Source organism: Carcharodon carcharias, chromosome 8 (genome assembly GCF_017639515.1).
Source record: "Carcharodon carcharias isolate sCarCar2 chromosome 8, sCarCar2.pri, whole genome shotgun sequence".
Lineage (NCBI taxonomy): Eukaryota > Metazoa > Chordata > Chondrichthyes > Lamniformes > Lamnidae > Carcharodon > Carcharodon carcharias.
The window spans coordinates 10,590,259-10,605,032 of record NC_054474.1 but is presented as its reverse complement, the minus strand read 5'-3'; the positions used below and the strand labels follow the sequence as shown (position 1 = coordinate 10,605,032).

The window sequence follows — 14,774 nt, the reverse complement described above, 5'->3', positions numbered from 1 at the left end:
GGCAGGGGCGGGAGTGGGGGGGTGAGGGGTGCTGGGGGTGGGGGGGTGATTGCGAGACAATGAAATCTTTAGTCAAAGGAAGTCTAGAAAGGAATCGAGAAACTAAACATACAACAATAAGCTGTCAGCATGATTTTCAATAGGAAAGGTCAAGGATGAACAATCTTATTGTACCATAAAATCAAAATACAGCAGATGCTTGAAATCTGAAATAAAAACAGAAAATGCTGGACAAATTCAGCATCTGTGGAGGGCGAAACAGAGGTAATGTTTCGAGTCCGCATAACCGTCTAAATGAAGCTGAGGAGCAGAGAGATCCGGGGGTGCAGACACACAAATAACTAAGAAGGCGATGTTGGTTAATAAGGCTTTTAAACAGAGATTAATTTTCACAGGGATGGAATTGAAAAGCAGAGAATTTACGTATATTGCATGTGTAACGTTGGTTAGATCACACTTGAAGTGCTATGTACAGTTCAAGTCCACATATTATAAAAAAGGCGCTGTGAAAGATGAAAAAACACGCTGAATAGAATGCGATCAGAACTGAGAGATTATAGTTGTTAGCAAAGATTGAACACTTTGGGCCTCACTTCTCTAGAAAATTTAAAACTCAGGAGTGACCTGATGGAGGGCTTTAAGATTATATAAGGTAGTCAATAATTCCGGAGACAATATTTTTTTATACCCCAAGAGTGGCTGGAATATGGAATTTGCTATCACAAGTATGTACTGTCCAGAAAAGGTAGGTTAGTACTCCATCAGTTTACTCTCGATCATCGGGATAGCACTTAATTGTGCTATCAAGCGGCACTTGCTTAGCAATAACCTGCTCAGTTTGTCCCGCCAGGATCACTCAGCTCCTGACCTCATTACAGCCGTGATTCAAACATGGACAAAAGAGCTGAACTCCAGAGGTGAGGCGAGAGTGAATGCCATTGACATCAAAGCAGCATTTGACCGAGTGTGGTATCAAGGAGCCCTAGCAGAACTGGAGTCAGCGGAAGTCAGAGGGAAAACTCTCTGCCAGTTGGAGTCACACATAGCACAAAGGAGGACGTTAGTGGTTATTGGAAGTTCATTATTTCAGTTTCAGGACATCACTGCAGGAATTCCTCAAGGTAATGTCCTCGGCTGAACCATCTTCAGCTGCCTCATCAATGTATTTCCTTGCATCATAAGGTCAGAAGTGGGGATATTCAGTGATGATTGTGCAATGTTCAGCATCATTTGCCTCTCCTCAGATACTGAAGCAGTTCATGTCCAAATACAGCAAGACCTGAACAATATCCAGACTTGGGCTGACAAGTGACAAGTAACATTCACGCCACACAAGTGCCAGGCAATGACCACATCTGACAAGAGAGAATCTAACCATCATCCCTTGACATTCAATGGCGTTACCATAATTGAATCCCCCACTATCCACATCCAGAGATCTACTATTGACCAGAAACTTAATTTGTCTAGTCATATGTGTCTACAAGAGCAGGTCAGAGGCTCGGAATCCTGCAACAAGTAACTCACCTCCTGACTCCCCAAAGCCTGTCCATCAACCACAAGTCACAAGTCATGAGTGTCCTGGAATGAGTGGAGTTCCAACAACACTCAAGAAGCTCGACACCTTCCAAAACAAAGCACCCCATCCACAAACATTCACTCCCTCCACCACCGATGCACAATGTCAACACAGTGTACCATTTACAAGATGCACTGCAGGAACTCACCAAGAATCCTTAGGCAGCATCATCCAAACCCACAATTGCTACCATCTAGAAGGACAAAGGTAATAGATGCATGGGAACACCGCCACCAGGAATGCACAACATCCTGATTTGTAAATATATCGCCGTTCCTTTAATGTCGTTGGTTCAAAATCCTGGAACTCCCTCCTGAACAGAACTTTGAGTGCACCTACACCACATGGACTGCAGGGATTCAAGAAGGCAGCTCACCGCCTTCTCAAGGGTAATTAGGGATGGGCAATAAACCTGGCCTTGCCAGCGACACCCACATCCCATGAATGAATAAAAGAAAATAACAACAATATATGCATTTGGTGGGACGGTAAAGAATTCATTAAGGAGAATGGAATATCTTCATGAGGTGAAATGTAGAAGGATGTGGGAACGTTTGTGCGAATGTCCTTCTTCTTGTGCTGTAAACATGTATGACTGTGTAGTCCTATATAATTGAAATGTGAAATGCGTCACATTTTTTACATCTCCAGACCGTTAGCTGTACAATTTATCCAACTGTTCGTACATAACAAGGTTGTTTTCATATTCTTTACAGATACATATTAACATAATGTAGCCTGATAGATGCATGAGTCAGACTAAGAGTCGGAATGGCTTTTTTACAGGCCATCCAAATGAAGTTCTGGATTATATTGGTGCTGATTAGGAAATCCAACATATACATTGTGCCTAGTGCGATATTGTAGCCTGCACATTATGAGATGTGATCTTGCAACCCTTTCGCAATGCTGAACGCAAATATTAAGGTTAAAGTTATTTATAAAACGTGGAACAGCCCCTGCTTAAATATATGAGTGTTATTAAATACGCAGAAAAACACATATCTCGAGGGTTTAGAGAACGATTGATCTTTAGTTCGTTCGTAGGGCGTGGGCGTCGCTGGCAAGACTGACATTTTATGCCCATCGCTAAATGTCCTCGAAAAGATGGTGGTGATCAGTTTTTTTGAACCGCTGCAGTCGGTGTTGTATCGGTGCAGCCTCGATGCTTTTAGGTCGAAATTTGCAGGGTTTTCAGCGAGCGACGATGAAGGAAAGCCTATGTATTTCCAAGTTAGGATGATGCAAGTCTTGCAGATGGCGCTTACTGCCCGTGCCGTGGTAGATGTTGTGAGTTTGGAAGTTACTGTGAAGAAGCCTTGGCGAGCTGTTGCAGTGCACCTCCCGTTTGATACGCACTGCAGTCACAGTGTGTTGATGGTTGAGGGAGTGAATGTTTAACGTGGTGGGTGGGGTGCCAATCAAGAAGGCGGTTTTGTCCAAGATGGTGCTGCTGGCATTTGCATTCTTCCAGACAACTGGGGAGTATTCCATCCCACACCTGACTTTTCCTTGTAGACGATGAAAAACCTTTGTGAAGTGAAGAGGCGTATTGTGCATGAATGAATATCCAACTTCTGACTACAGTATTGTATGCCCAGTTAAGTTTCTGGTCAACGGTGAAGCACAAGATGTTGATGCTGAGGCATTCAGCAAAGTTGAAGTCTTCTAATGTCGAGTTGCGATGGGGAGAGTCCCACTTATTGGAAATGGCCAATGTCTGGCATTTGTGTGCCGCGCATGTTACCTGCCACTTGTCAACCCACATTTGGATGTTTTTCAGGCTTTGCTATGAGTAGAGATGCCCTGTTTCAATAACTAGGGACTTCAGAATGCAACTGAACACTGTGCATTCAACAGTGATCGTCCACGTTCTTTAACCTTCTGTTGGACAAAAATCTATTGATGAATTAGCTAAAGTTCGAGGACATAATATGCTGCCCTGATGACCTACTGAACCAATGCCCTGAGGCTGAGATAATTGATGGCCAACAACCGCTGCCTGATATCTATTGATTTCAATTTTACAAATGTTCATTGATATCATAGTTGATCAAATGCTACCTTGATGGCAAGGATAGTCACGTTTCCTACCCTCTGGAATTCAGCTCATTTTTCAATGTTTGAAACAAAGCTGCACTGAGGATGAGAGTCATGTGCTTCTGGAAGATCTCAACTTGAGCATCATTGCGCAAATTACTAATGAATATGTGCTGCTTAACTTAAGCACACTCAACCTCACTTTCCATTATTTTTCTGGTCATTGTGGGCAGACTGATGGGTCAGTACTTGGCCGAATTTGATTTGTCCTTTTTGTGGACAGCGCATACCTGGGTACTTTTCCACTTTGTGGCATGGATGCCAGAGTTGTAGTGGCACTGAAACTGCTTGACAAGGGGCGAGAATAGTTTCGAAGCAAAGTTGTCCAGCTACAGCTCGGAGGTTGTCAGGGTCTATAGCATTTTATCTATTTCCTGCTGACGTTGCTGACTTCAGGACGAGGCCGTAATGGATCACCCATTCGGCATTTATGGCTAAAGATCTTTGCAAGCGCTTCAGCACTCAAGTACTGCACTCTCCATCATTGAAAATGGGGATTCCCATGCAGCATCCCGCTACTGTTAGTTGCTTGATTTTCTGCCAACGTGCATGACTTCATTTGGCAGGAATGCAGAGCTTCCATCTAAAGTATTGCTTGTGGGGTCGCTTAGATCTCGCTGTAGTATGTTGCTTCCTCTGATTAGACAGCAGAGGGACAAACAGTTAATGCTGACACTCCTCATTTGAACTATTTGGAAATTGGTTCGATGTTGCGTACATTGTGTCAGTTCTCTGATTAGGAATATGGTAGCAACATTGTACGACTAAGCAGGAGTTTCTGGTACCTGTATCTCAACTAACGATGGCTAAACCCTATACTCATTAGCTGTCTAATGACAAATAAGTGACCATCGTTATTGAAAAGATGATCTGATATATTTGGTGTCAATGTAACTCAAAGCTGGCAATTTTGTTGATTCAAGTAAACCTGCTGTGGCAGGGTTTTTTTCCATTACAGAATAAACCTTATTCAATATTGGGAAAAGAGGACTTTCGACTGTTTAGATTTCTCAGGAACTTAACTTTCAGACTGTTAAATGTGAGCTATCTATACTCACTTCTCAAATATTTGCCTGACCAAAAAATGAAATATTTTGTCTTCTCCATATTCAGCAACTTTTCCTACTTATTAAGTTACTCTGACCTGGAAATTCTAAATTCACTCTTGCAGGAACCAAGTTAACAGAAAGGCACAAGGCTAGAGTTTTGTCTGAGATGAAGGGGTGTGTATCTTCAACCGATTTGATCTTATCTGTTGAGAATTTCATTCCTAGTACTTCTCTGTTGTAGAATGTATATTTTGTTTCCTTCTATGATTTCCATGTCAGCCACTCTGCCCAGCAGCGTTTACAGCTTCTGTTAAATAAATGTTGCCTTACATATATATCTGAAATTTGACTGAAAAGCTGAGAACCTGTGTTTTCTTATTCTGCTGCCGTGATAAAAGTTCAGTTCCAATTTTATTTTCCCTCTCCAATGAGATTTGGCTTATGCATCTATGAAATCCCAACTCTGAAACGCTTTACCGGTCTAGGCATATATTTCAGAACCACATTTGTGATGGATGGTTTATAATGCTTGAAGTAAGGTGAAATATTGGAAATTTAATTTTCAAATTGTTGCCAAAATTTTAGGGCTCAAGTTTATAATGACATATTCAGTTACCAGAAAGAACTTATAACTGAGTCCACAAAAATCCAAAACGGTATGTGTTACATGAGGAATGGGTGTAGATTTTCACTGAAAATACGAATATAGACATATTTGCATTTGATGTGCAATGAAGCAATATCCCAATTTTAAGAACACTTTAATAACTTTTATTCTTGAGCAGAAGTGAGACGAGATATGTTATAATGGTTACCGTTGCTTTTCTCCTGATTTTGAGTTGCTGCATATATGTAAAACCATGTAAATTTGTACCAAACACGTGCATCCTGGAGGTTACATGCCATATTTTGTTGCAGGTGCAAAGCAATCTTTTTTTAAAGTTAGTCAGAGAAGTGAATGCTTCAATTTACAAGCACATGAGAGTGTCCTCTCATGGATAACAATCTATTAGGTCCAGATTGTCTATGTAAATAATTTTCACCACAACGCACACGATAACAATGCCCTTATAGGGGCAGAATATGTAAGCAGCTAGCCATCACCATCTAAAAGATAAATTGCTTGCAAAATGTCCATATTACACTGTAATGCCAATTGTATCATTTTATTACTATTATGAAACGATGGCCTATTAAGGATACATAGTTTAATTGTTGAAAAGTAACAATTGGACCAGGTGTCTAGTTCCTCTAAATAAAAAAAATAAAAAAGCCGGAACCCTGAGCAACAACAGATTGAAAAGAAAGTTGAGGTAATAAGCAGTCCGTGTGCAGCTGGGCAAAATGCAATGTGTCATCACAGCACAAGGAGGGAGAGCGGGAGCAAGTTACTCATAAACATTTAGTTTAATGTACCTATAAATTAAATTAGATCAAGTAATTTGTAAAAGAAAATCAAATAATTAAAGCAAATTGATTGAATATATAAGTGTTAACTAATTAAATATATAAATTAACTTTCGAAAGGGATGGCACTGCTGCTCATTTTCTGCAACTGCACTGTGGGGAGTTTGTGGAGACCATGGTGAACCTTGACTGCAGGAATTCACCAAGGCTCCTTCGACAGCGCCTTCCAAGCCAGGACCACTACCATCTAGAAGGACAAAGGGAGCAGATAGTTGGGAACACCACCACCAGGAAGACCCCCTCCAAGCCACTCACCATCCTGACTTGGAAATATATGACCGTTCCTTCATTGTCACTGGGTCAAAATCCTAAATATCCATTCCTAACATCCCCGTGGGTGTACCTACACCATATGCGCTGCAACTGTTCAAGAAGGCAGCTCACCACCACCTTCACAAGAGCAACTAGGCATGGGTAATAAATGCTGGTCCAGCCATCAAAGCCCACACCCCTTGCATGAACAAAATAAAACACAGCTGTAGTAAATGTCTGTCGTAAGAGAAAGTTCAACTCCAAGTCTATTTGATGGAGTCAGCAGTGCAGACATCACAGGGAATCTGGGAGGGAGAGAATTACCAACATTCTTTGATCCAGGAAGCAGTCACAGCCCTTAGGTTATTATTGCTTGCTGCACGTGCACGATAACTTTATGTGTTCCTTGTACCGACACATCCAGTTCTCTTTGAACATCAACATTTACATCTTTCTCACCTTTTAAAAATATTCTGTTTTTCTATTCTTATCACTAAAGCCAGAAACTTTTCCCATCTGTTATCTTGTTGCTCAATTAACCTGCCAATATCTCCTTGCAGCCACTCGTTGTCCCCCACAAAGCTCACCTTTCCACCTATCAGCAGCAAACATGGATGCATTACTCTTGGCCTCGCCATCTTGGTCATTAATATAGATTGTAAATAGCTGAGGCCCCAGAACTGATCCTTGTGGCACTCCACTATTCACTGCCTGCCAATTCGAAGAAGCCCATGTATGCTCACTCGTTGTTTTCTATCCATAATCCAATCCTCTACCAATGCAAATCGACTGCTCCTCCTGTCCACTGCTGCTCCTATTTCTACTGTTCTTACGTTCTTGCTAGTTTACGCTGTTATTCTATTTTCATTCTCTCTCGCAATGTCTTGCTCACTCTTGGTTAAATCCTACAATCCAGCCAATCCTCAGGTTACTACTATTTTCAAAACAATGTGAAACTCTCACTGATACTCCATGAGCCCTTATTTTGCCTATTAATCTTGTGTGGCACCTTATCTAATGCCTTTTGGAAATCCGGGTATATCACAACTACTGGTTCCCCTTTAGCTACCCTACCAGTTATTCCATCAAAAAAACTCTAATTCACTTTTAAAACAGGATTTCCCTTTAGTAAGGCCATGGTGGCTTGTTCTAATCTAGTGCATTGGTAAGGCTTCCTTAATAATAGATTCCAGTATTTTCCCAACAACTGATGTTGGATTAATTAGCCTGTAATTTCCTGTTCTCACTCTCCCTCCTTTGTTGAAATACAGTATAACATTGGCCAACTTCCAATTTGGTGGGGCCATTCTTGAATCTAAGGAATTTTTGAAAAACTTAGAGAGTGCATCCATTATCTCTGCAGCTATCTGATCTAGGGGATTTGTCAGATTTTAGTCCCTGAAGTTCCTCCAATGCTTTTTCTCTGCTGATATTAATTTCCTTAATTTCCTCACTCTTTTCAGTGCCTAGGTTGCCTTTTATTTCTGCTATGAAACTTTAAGTCTTGTACTGTGAAGATAGGCAATGCCTTTGCCATTTCCTAATTCCTGTGATAATCTCTCCTCCCCTTGCTTCTAAAGGACCAACGTTAACTTTAGCTGCTCTCTTCCTTTTTATACACTTATTAAAACTCCAACACACTGCTTTTGTATTTGTTGCTAGTTTACTCTCCTATCCCAATTTTCCCCTTTTTATCAAGTGTTTGATGGCCCTTTGTTTTTTCTAAAACACTCCCAAACCTCAGATTTGCTAATTTTTTTTTTGCAACATTGTAAGCCTATTCGTTTAATTTAATACTATCTTTAACTTCCTGAATGAGGTGGATCTTTCCTGCTGATTCTTTGTTTTTCAATATAATTCATTCTTGTTGAACATTTTGAATAGTTTCTGTTAATGTTTTTTTTCACTGTTCATTTACTTCCACGCCTTTTAGTCTAATGAACTTTAGCCATTTCCCCCGGTAGCTACTTAATTGCTTTAGTTTAAGATTAAGATTCTAGTTTGTGATTGGAGTATGTGATTTTCAATCTGGCTGCAAAGATAGTGAATGCGTTGAATTTGATCCCCCATCATCCTAAATTTTAGAATGCTTCTCACAGATTTTCAGGTAACAGATACTATTCATGAAAGCAGGGAGACAGAAAAAAGGGACTATAGTCCATTTAGCTGCACATCAGTAGTGGGGAAAATGCTAAACTGTCGTTCTAAAATCACAGTCTAACTGTGATAATACAGATTTATCGAAGGTTTGACAAGATTTGTTTGACAAATCTATTAGAGCTTGAGGTTGATAGTTAAAGGTAATCAGTGTGTGTAGTGTTTTGAATTTTCAAAAAAGAATTCCATTAAGTTTCACACAAACATTGCACAAAATTAGGGCTCACCTAATCCCTTGTGGGGGATGGGTGGTGTTGGGGGCGGTGGGGGGGTAAATGTTGACATGGATTGAGGATTAGTTAACGGTCATAAAACAGAGAGTCAGAATAGGTAGGTCATTTTTCCTTCGGTCGACTGTAAATAGTGGTAACACAGAGATTAGGTTGTGCCACACTACTTACAATAAATATCAATGACTTAAATGTGGGACTGAATATAATATATCTAACTTTGCTGATGATACAAACGTATACTGGAAAGTAAGTTGCTAAAAAGGATGCAAAGGGAAGGAGGATGTAACTTAATACAGAAGGATAAGTGAATAGACAAGAAGTTGTATGGTGGAAAGGAATGTAGAAAATGTGAAGGCTTTGCTAGAAAATAATGGAAAAGCAAAATAATTTTTAAAGGTTAGAGGCTGCCAAATTTAGCAGTTCAGAATGTCTTTGATTTCATTTTGCACAGAACACAAAAGTTAACATGCAGGTACAGGTAACAATTAAGAAAGCAAATGGTATATTAGTCAGTATTACAAATAGTTGGAAAGTATGAGATGTAAGATGTTTTATTGCAATTATATAGGACGTTGATGAGTCTATATTTGGAGAATGATGCATTGTTTTTGCCTCCTTACCTAAGAAATGAATGCTTGCCTTAGGTTACAGGAATTTTCTTTGAGGAGAGATCGAGTGTACTAGGGCTCCATCCCCTAGGATTTAGAAGAATGAAAGGTAATCTCATTGAAATTCTGAAAATCATAAAGGGCTTGATAGGACGCTTCTGAGGGTCTTAATTTGGTGATCATAGTCTCAATATAAAGGGTCATAATGAGAGCTTTTTCCCCCATCAAAGGGGTGTGAATATTTGAAATTCTGTACCCCAGAGGACTGTGGATGCTCATCACTTGACTATATTCAACACAGATATCGATATAGTTTTGGGTACTCGGGGAAGTAATGGATCTGGTGATGGTGTCAGAAGGTCGAGTTGAGGTACATCAGCCATGTTCTTACTGAATGGTGGAGAAGGCTTGATGGGACAAATGGCCAACTCCTGATCCTATTTCTACTTATTAGTATTATTATTATTGGCTATTCCTCGCTCACGAGGATAATTGTCTTCTATGAGTATGTATAATGCTGATGAGGCCGATTCAGGATCTGCAGAATTTATAGAACATAAGGGCATTTGTTATCATGTGGGATAGCTCCTCGTGTGTTATCAGTTCGGATCATGGTGTGTTCCTTCTGCCAGTTTCACTTATCCTCTTCATTTTGTTGTTGCTGGTCTAAAAATGAAGGGATCCTTCCCACAGACTTTGCCCCATCTGTTTCAGTCCAGGACAATGTTTTCCAAGGAGTTGATGCCCATGTTGCAATTCTTCATGCTGGCTTTCAGCACAAGCTTGAAACACATCTCTGTGATCCTTTGGTGAGTCTACATTGGTTGAACTGGAAGAAGAAGACCTCTTTTGGGAGCCTAGTATCTGACGTTCAAACCATGTGACTGAATGAAGCTGATGGCAGATGATGATTGTGGTGTCGGTTTGTGAGGGGACACTGATATCGGTGCATCTGTTCTCCCTCTTAATGTGAAAGATCTTCCACAGGCAGTGTTGATGACATGACACCAATACTTTGAAGTGCCTCCTATATGCTGACCATGTTTCAGCCCCGCACAGTAAGGAAGGGACCACAATCTCATGGTAATGTATGAGCTTGGTTTCAGTTTTGATGTAGCCATCTTCAAAAACTCACTTCCTCAGGTGGCCAAAGGCTGCATAAGTGATTTCAGATGATGCTGGATTTCTTCAACAATGTCAACCTTCTGTGAAAGATAACCTCCAAGGTACTGGAAATGTTCACATTTTCCAGGCACTCATCACGAATCCTGATCAATGGGGCAATGAGCTGTGCATGTGGGGTTTACTGGTGGAAGAATCTGATCTTCTGAATGTTCAGTGCAAGTTCCACCTTCTCGTATGCCTCACTGAGGCCTATTTCGTATATTTTTATATTGAAGTAGCAGATAATAACACCAGTCTTCCTTTTTGTATGTTGCCTTCGAAAATATTCATGGATCACCTTGATGTAGCGTAGGTGCTTGTTTGCTCCAATGATCCCTGAACAATCCATTTGCTGAGATCTGTGGCAATGGAGAATTGGCAACGGGAACAGGGCTGTGAACCTCGGAGTCCCTAGTCAGGAATCAGCACACAGTTGACAGATGCATGGAGGTCGTTGAACACCTGAGTCAGGGCAGAGATGTCTTTCAGCAGCAGTGTCGATGACTGAGCACTGTTTTTTTCAGGATACTTTTCACTGACTCCCAATGGGGAGGGGGCAAGATATGGTGCCTTAAAAATAGGCTCCACCATTTCTTCTGGATGCACCATATTTGCCAACCACTCTCGAACCCTTCAATTCTGTGCACAATTGAGTCAGCCTGTCCTGAATGTTGCCAAAACAAAACTCATGTATCACCCTAACCTTCGTCAGCCAAATACTCCACCTCCCATATATGTTGACGGAGATATTCTGGAATACATTGAGCACCTCCCATACATTGGCAGCCACCTCTCTGAAAAGGCCACCATTGTCACGGAGATCCAACGATATCAGTTTCTTCACATTGCAGTGCTCCCTCTGGCATGATGAATACTTGCCCTCGGCCCATTTATTTGCCAAATGGCACTCCACAACAGCAATATGAAAATGTGGTCACTCCTCCAAACTTGCAGCACGAGTACCAAGATTTGTTGTTCCATTTCCTTTGAAATAGGCATCCATTTCCCAATGGTATCTGCAGGCTTCACTCCAACTTGTGGTTGCTGGGCCTAAAATTATGGCCAACTCTTCAAATACCACTTGCTACTTGAAAACCATACGGACGCCTACTCCTCTGTAACTATGGCCATGTCCCTCCCATAATCACTGCTCACTGATAGTTACTTGCTCCTTTCATTGCCTCTACCTCTGCCACGAGAACCAAGATACCACATTTCTCCTTTCTGATCAGTGCTACTTGTTTGTAATATTTAATAGGTACATTGTGATTTATGTGTCAGGTCTGAAAGATATCATCTAAACAAAAGAGTGAATTGGCCTAGAAACCAGAATATCTGTAATATTGGGTTACTTTTGCCGTCAAAATTAAAAACAAAGGAGCTCTTTGCGAATCGCTTAGACTGTCTCCCGATTCGAGGATGAAGTCTACTCAGGGTAGCCGGTTTCTGCATTGGGCTTGGATATGACTGAAGTGACTGATTTTGGACCCACAGATGTTTGGGCACATGGGCATTCCATGAGGTAGTGTGATCTGGAATGAGGATTTACTTTGCTTCCTTGATCCACCAGATAGGCCACGTCAGTTCAGCCTTCTCAAACTACATCAGAGAGTGTTTGGCAACAAAGACCTCCTCAAGTCAATAAAAAGCCTGGTTTATAGAGCAGTTGTGCTCACCACAATTTGTACTGCAGTGGGAGCTGGACTGTGTATCAGCGACACAAGTGAGCACTGGAAAAAAATCCATCAGCATTGACTCCACTGTATCCTCCCGATTCAATGGCAGGACAGTTGAACAAGCACTAATGACTTTCTTGAAGCCAGCTCCACAAGCATTCAGGCAGCAATCTTGCAAAATCAGTTTCACTGACCTGGACACCGTGTACCCATCACCAAAGAGAATCTCCCCTGCCAAGTCCTGTTTTCTGAACTCTAAAAAGGCAAGCATTCCAGGGCAGGAAAAATAAAACATTTCAAATATATTCTGAAACTCTCTTTGAAGCGCAGCAGCAGTGACATTCATGACTGGGAGGGATTTACTACCAAACGTTAAAATGGCGACAATGTGTCCATCATGAGTCCAAAAGGTAGACTGGTGGCAGAGAAGCAAAGGAAGTGAAGTAAATCCTCATTCCAGATCACACTACCTCATGGAATGCCCATGTGCCCAAACATCTGTGAGTCCAAAATCAGTCACCTCAGTCATATCCAGGTCCAATGCAGAAACTGGCTACCCTGAGTAGACTTCATCTCTAATCGGGAGACAGTCTAAACTATTCGCAAAGAGCTGCAGAAGTCACCCAATATTACAGATATTCTGGTTTCTATGCCAATTTACTGTTTTGTTTAGAGGATATCTTTCAGACATGACACAGAATTCACAATGTATCTATTAAATATCACAAACAAGTACCACTGATCAGAAAGGAGAAATGTGGTCTCTTGATTTTCGTGGGAGAGGTAGAGGCAATGTAAGGAGCAAGTAACAATCAGTGAGGAGTGATTGTGGGAGGGACGTGGCAATAGTTACAGAGGAGTAGGCATCCGTATGGTTTTCAAGTAGCAAGTGGTATTTGAGGAGTTGGCCGTAATTTTAGGCCCAGCAACCACAGTTTGGAGTGAAGCCTGCGGATATCATTGGGAAATGGATGCCTATTTCAAAGGAAATGGAACACCAAATCTTGGTACTCGTACTGCAAGATTGGAAGAGCGACCACATTTTTGTATTGCTGCTGTGGAGTGCCATTTGGCAAATAAATGGGCCAAGGGCAAGTCCTCATCTGCCAGAGGGAGCAGTGCAACATGGAGAAACTGACATCGTGGAGACTAGAAACACTGTGCTACCAAACTTGCAATTACAAATCTAGACAGTTGAGTAGGCTGAATGGCAGTAACAGTATTTGTATATGAATAGTAAAGTCCATCAGGAAAACAAAACTGAAGTCATGACGCCCAGCATTGGAAATTATAGTGTGGTGTGACCTTCTTGTAAGTACTAATGACTTTTACCTCATATAATGTAATGTAATGTCATTACCGTTTACCTTGAAAGTATTTAGACTAAGAGTACAGCACAACTATTTGAAAAACAGAATTCTAGAAATCTGAAAATGAAATAAAAATACTGGAAATATTCACCAGGCTAGCCTGTATGTGCAGGGAGAGAAACAGAGTTAAGCTTTCAGGTCTAGTGTCTACTGTATTCATTGGTCACAGTGTGGCCTCCTCGACACTGGGGAGACCAAACCAAATGGGGTGACGGCTTTGTAGAACACCTCCATACAGTGCACAAGCATCACCCTGAGCTTCCAAGAGCCTGTCATTTTAATTTCCCACCTTGCTCTCACAGTAACATCTCTGTGCTTGGCCTACAGCAGTGTTCCAGTGAAGTTCAAAGTAAATGTAAGGAACAGCACCTCATCTTTCAATTAAACACTTTACAGCCTTCTGAACCTAACACTGATTTCAACAATTTTAAAATGTATCTTATTGCACATTCTGTTTCCATTTCATTGCTTGCTTAATTTTTCTTCTTGTTTTTAGTCAGCAGTAAACCTGCTTTATTTTGTTTCTTTTCTTGCCACATCACTATTCTCTGTGGCCGTGGAAAACCAACTCTTCTGTCTTTCAATCTCTTCCATCTTCCTTTTGTCCTTGTCGCACCCATCCCTTGCTCAAAGCCTACTTCTGCAAGTTCTGAATAAAGGTCACAGGGCTTAAATGTTAACTCTGTTTCTCTCTCCATAGAAGCTGCCAGATCTTTTGAGTATTTCCAGCATTTTTTGTTTTTTATTTAAGTACAGTTCACTGTTTGGCTTGAAAATAAAATACCAAGTGGCATGGAGGAGGCAATTTAGGTGGGTGCAAAGGGCGAGATGGTGATGTAGTGGTAGTGTCACAGGACCAGTAATCCAGAGACCAGGCCAACAACCTGGAGGTATGGGTTCAAATCCAACCATGGCAGTGGTGGAATTTAAATTCAATGTAAAAAATATATGAGATTGAATACTAGTCCCAGTAATGGTGAACATGAAACCATTGTTAATTATCGTAAAAACCCATCTGGTTCACTAATGTACTTTAGGGAAGGAAATCTGCCCTCCATACCAGTTCTGGCCTACGTATGACTCCAAAGCAACAGTAATGTGATTGACGCTGAGCTATTC

The 14,774-nt window shown here is 41.1% G+C and overlaps 1 protein-coding gene across 1 annotated transcript in view; it reads left to right on the top strand.

The window, feature by feature from the left end:
• The window catches only part of LOC121281391, a 49,684-nt gene that overhangs the window by 20,273 nt on the left and 14,637 nt on the right, over positions 1 to 14,774 (top strand). The window lies entirely within an intron of this gene.